Raw genomic sequence first — 6,000 nt, 5'->3', positions numbered from 1 at the left:
AAATTTTATTGATCGACGTAGCTAGGATTATTAGATTAAGGCAATCTTTTGTGATGATACTCTAATGATAATTATTTAGATAATGAATGATGAAGATAAATTTTAAATTTCAAAATTATATCATATTCAAAAAAAAATTATGATGGTGAATTTTGTCTCTAATAGTACCGTCGCTAATAATCATTAGTGACGGCACATGTTGTCGCTAATACTTTCTCCATTGTTGCTAATAACTTTAATAAATAATTTTTATTTTATTTTATTTTTTGTGATGGTGAGTTCTATCACTAATAGCACCGTCGCTAATGATTATTAGAGATGATGATTACCGTTGCTAAAACTCTTTCTGCCATCACTAATAAGTTTAATAAATAAAAAAAAATTTCAAATGATGTTTTCGATGGCTAAATCCATCGTTATTATATTTTTTGTCATTGCTAGTAATTTTAATAAATATTTTTTTTTTACAATGGTTTATTTTTTGGTTGTGATTGTTGGTCGGTAAAAACTCTTATTAGTGATGGTATTTCAGCCGTCGCTAATAGTCATCGATAAAAAAAATTATTAGCGATAGAAAACTTATCATCAATAATATTGTCTCTAATACTACCTATTAGCGATGGTGGAAACACCGTCGCTAATGGCCGTCGCTAATACCTTATTTTCTTATAGTGTCTGATGCCAAAATAGTGAGTTGTTTGTAAGTCACCGTGGTGATCTTAGATCAGAGGAACACATATCCCATATCCTTCACGAGCTATTTTTGACAGTAGAGTACTCCATAATTGGATCAAATTCAGTGCAAATATACTCCTATATTTCACCTACATACCATACTAGTATCTCTACACTCATTGGTTACGAGGATAACCAACTCATATGGCATACAATGATCTATACTTGATAAATATTATCATCCTACTAATAACATATCATTTGGTCGTGAATAAGGTTTAAGTACTATTCGATAAATTTTTATTTATTGATTGTTTAATAGTTTTAAGGACTTCATCATAATAACAAGAATTTTATAAGGAAGATGCAAATTATGATGAACTTCCTAATAACTTTTATTAATATAATTCATATATAATTATATTTATAAATATCATAATCATCTACATTTAAATAATTAACTTTAGGACATAATTTTCAACACTTCTTGTAGATATATTCATCTTGGGATGAAATACCTTCGAGATCTTATTTTTGTGGCATATTCATCTAGATGATGAGGCACCCTTCTTATGGCTATATTCATTTTGAGATGAAGCACCTTCGAGGTTTTCATTGTGGCATATTCATCTAGGTGACAAGGTACCCTTCTTGTGGTTATATTCATCTTAAGATGAAGCACCTTTGAGGTTTTCTTGTGACATATTCATCTAGGTGATGAGACACCTTTCTTGTGGCTACATTCATTTTGGTGATGAAGCATTTTTGAGGTCTTCATTATGGCATATTCATTTAGATGACAAGGCATCCTTCTTGTAGCTATATTTATCTTGAGATGAAGTTTAGATCTTCTTGGGGCATATTCATCTAGGTGACTAGGCATCCTTCTCATTGCTATATTCATCTTAAGATGAAGCACTTTTAAGATCTTCTTATAACATATTTGTCTAGGTGACGAGATACCCTTTTCATGGCTATATTCATTTTGGGATGAAGTGCTTTTGAGGCCTTTATTATGGTATATTTGTTTAGATGATGAGGTATCTTTCTTATGGCTATATTCATCTTGATGATGAAGCATTTTCGAGATCTTCATTATGACATTTTCATCTAGGTGATGAGGTGCCCTTCTCGTGGCTATATTCATTTTAGGATGAAGTACCTTCGAGGTTTTCTTGCGGCATATCCATCTAGATGATGAAGTGCCCTTCTCATAGCTATATTCATCTTGGTGATAAAATGCCTTGGAGATCTTCATGTGGTATATTCATCTAGGTGACGTGGTGCCCTTCTCGTAGCTATATTTGTCTTAGGATGAAGCATCTTCGAGGTCTTTATTATGGTATGGCCGAGGTCTTCTTCATCCCGGATAGCTTAGAGTTTGTGGGCTCCATTCGATGCCTTTTGGCCGTTGTCGTTATGGCCTTCGCTCAACTTGCCCATAGGCAAGGAGTGTCATCAAACTATTGAATTGTGGATATGCACATAAAGAGTGAGATAACTCACCGGATTAGCTTTGGTAAGGTCTTTCGATTCTCAAGTCAAGTCAAGCTTTGGAGTAAAGAAAATAATAGATGATTAGAGTTGTGTTATCCTATTTTAGTCAGTTTGCCTCTACTCGGCCTTCAATGGTTGGCATTCTTAGGTCAATATTTTTACTTTGGCCTTTGAAAGCTCAGCTTCGAAAGGTTGACCTTTAGGAACTCGGCTTTCAGGAGCTCACTTTTGGGGGGTCGATTTTTGGAGGTGAATTTTTGGGAGGTCAGCTTCAAGAGCTCGGCCTTCAGCAGGTCGGTTCATGGAGGTTGGCCTTCTCAGATTGGCTTTGGGCTTCATCTTGATATAGAATTTTACTTTAGCTTTAGTCTTTCACCTTGGCTCGATCATTGATCTTTACTTCGGCTCAGTCTTGATCTTTATGTCAGCTTGCTTTGATCTTTACCTCGATTTGATTTTGATTTTTGCCTCGACTTTATCTTGTTGTTTGCCTTGGCTCGATTTGATCTTCACCTCAGCTCGGCCTTCTTTTTTGCCTCGGCTCAGCATGATCTTCACCTCAGCTCGGCATGATCTTCACCTCGGCTCGGTTTGATCTTCAACTTGGCTTTGTTTTTTGCTTTGTCTTATTATTTGCCTCAGCTTTGTTTGATCTTCAACTTGGCTCGGCCTGATCTTTATCTCAGCTCAGTTTGATCTTTATCTCGGCTCGGTCTTTATCTTCACCTTAGTTTAGTCTTGATTAACTCGGTTTGAGCTTCACCTCGACTCAGCCTTGATCTTCACCTTGGCTCGATATGATCTTCACCTTGGCTCAGCTTTAAGTTTCACCTCGGCTTGGATGCTCAAAGACCTGTGTTCTTGCAAGAAGGAAAGAAAACAAAATGATGATGACTTGAGAATCTCTTACCATGAGAGTTTTGTGGAAGTTGCTCTCTCCTAGAGTCCATTCTCTTGAAATATCTTTGATTCTGTTTAGATAGATGAGGAAGTATAGATCCATCATTATTTAAGGGGTAGAATTCGATGGATTTCCATAATCTACTTTCTTGTTTGGATTTTAATTTGTCGCGATCTCTTTCTTTGTTTGGATCCTATCAAGAATTCAAATTTTGAAATAAGAAAATGTGGATCCATCATGATTTGAAAATCAGAGAATTTTTATAAACTCCTTTATCTAGATGTTGCAATCTCCTTCCTTATTTGGATCTATATCGTATGCCCCCCAATTTCGAGCCTGACTAGAATAGCTAGAGGGTATTAGCCGATTTGAAAATGGTCAGCCTAGACTTGGTTGACATCTGAAATGATTTGGAGATGGTCAGATCTGTTCGGCATTAGCCAATCTGCAGATGGTCAGCCTAGATCTGGTCGACATCTAGCCAATCTGGAGTTAGATCTGATCGACATTATTGAACTGTAGATGGTTGGATCTAGTCGACGTTTGGGTCGATCTGATCTTTAGGAACTTGGTGGCATTGGAGCAGCATGACGAAGTTCCTTTAATAGGATACTTGCTCCTTTCTGTAAATGGGTATGGGCCCTTCCTCTAGTGTCAATCTATTGCTGCTGATCCCTGACTTGGGCTGAACATCAGTACTACCTATATGAAAGAGTGAGATACCCAATCTCTAAGGTTAAAGACCTGCTCAAGCATAGAGTTAGCCATGCATCGCAAAAATATAAAGGTTCTTCCTAGAGTATTATAAACGTGAGAAAGGGGCTTCAGAACCTGTTGTTACAACTTACAATGTTTAGACAGTTACATGGAGCCGACTACATTTTTTGTTGATAATATTATATTGTAATCTCCAAAATCCTGAAATTTAGTGGTACCTATGCAAATTATTGCTGCTGTAACCTGTAAAACAACTTTTTTATGGCACTGCTTTGTTAATTAACATCATAGATCATTTCTTATTCATACATTATCATTGGGTCCTTATATGCTCTGTATGGCTTCGTATAAGCGCAAAATAAATGATTGGTGTATGTATTATACCTTGAAGAACTACAACTAAAAGGTAAGAACACATGCAAGACGGAACTATTAATTGCTTGTGCAGTTCTGGAATCTCTAATCAAGCACCAGCGCAACATAATGATATATAAGGCTTATAGAGGTATTTAAGTATTATAGGTTACAAATATTCTGCTTTCCTGAAAAACGCTGTTCCTCCTTCCATTTGTGATGAATAGCAGTAGCTGTCTGAACCACTAGAAAATAGACATTAAAAGCCAGCTACACTAGCTTTCAGTTCACCCATACTTTGAAAATTGGTCTATGCCTTGTCTGATTATCTTTTCGAATCAACATATCTTCCTTTTTACTACTGAAAGACAAACGTCGACTAAAATCTTTGACTTACAGAACGCATATTGGAGTACAACAAATGGGTACTTTTGTGGGGATTAAGAAAAGGTGCACTTCAAGGGTTCATTAAAATTATTAAGCACATGTATGGAGGAGAAAGAACAGGAAATAGAAGAACATTATTTGGGGGCAAGTGAATCTCAATTATAATTAGCTTACATGAGAGAGTAATGCTTACCTCACAGCTTTTAAACTTACTGCTAGTAAGATTTCTATTGATGCTTTAGATATAATATAATGTACTATTATTTTTTAATGATATTCAACAATGAGATGAGGACAGTGTTAAAGATTTAGGTGATAAACACTTTAAAATTTATAGAAGTGCAATATGGCGTGTGAAAAGCAACTTTGTTATAAATAAAAATAGTACGAGGTATTTTTTTAATTAATGTCAAAGATTGTAATAACTCTGCCCAATTCAAGTTCGGTTAGAACTTATTTGGCCCAGATTGTTAGTATGCATGCTTTGCACATGCCGGGAGAAGAGGACTCTCAATCTTCTCCCCCGATGTCATTAGAGAACTAGAGTTGTAGGCAGTGGTAGGAGGTCAAATGTTGGAGGGACAAAATAATAATTTATTAATAATTTTTTAAATAAAATATTTTATAATAAATAATAAAATAAATATATATATTCAAAAATATTATAAAAATATCAATAAATATTTAATTTTATATATAAATAAGATAAATAAAAAAATATTAGCTTATATTATTCGCAAAATAATTTTGATTATGTAAAAATCTCAATAATCTCTTCCACATTGATGCTTATGCAACCTACAACAAATAAAATTTTATTTTAGTATCTAAATAGATAAAAAAGTTAGAAAAATATTTATCTGAATTGTACATGATGTTTTTTTAGATCCACAAAGTCATCAAGTATTAAATCTGAACTAAACATTTCAATAATTTTTTCTATATAAATAACTAAGTTATCTATAAGAAATTTATCTTCTATTTTATTATGAAGTCTTGTTTTAATGATCTTCATAGCCGAATATGCTCTTTCACTTGTTGTTGTAGACACTGGAAGAGCTAAAATAAGATGAACTAATCTATCAATAAGATAAAAAGTCTCCAACTAATTTTTTGTTTCTATTAATTTTTGACATAACTTTAAGAGAGACGATAAATTTTGAAGCTATGGATGGATTTACTTTCTCAAAATCAAAATATTTCAATTGAAATCTCAAACATATTTTCTCTTAATCAGTAAAATCAAGAGGATAATATTTTTTTACAAGATTGCAAATAACATCAATATTAAAGAATTTATAACCATCTCTTGGATCTAAGACAAAATTGAGAGTTAAAAGTTCGATAGTCTGCTTACTAAACCTATTGTTCAATTCCTATAATTGAAAATCAATAGTAGCATTGAATAAATCAAAATGATAATGGTGTTCTACAGTGATATGATCTTATTGGCGACGACCTCTATCTTC

This window comes from Elaeis guineensis, chromosome 14, assembly GCF_000442705.2.
Source record: "Elaeis guineensis isolate ETL-2024a chromosome 14, EG11, whole genome shotgun sequence".
NCBI lineage: Eukaryota > Viridiplantae > Streptophyta > Magnoliopsida > Arecales > Arecaceae > Elaeis > Elaeis guineensis.
The sequence above is the reverse complement of the archived record's forward strand: the minus strand, read 5'-3'. Positions refer to the sequence as shown.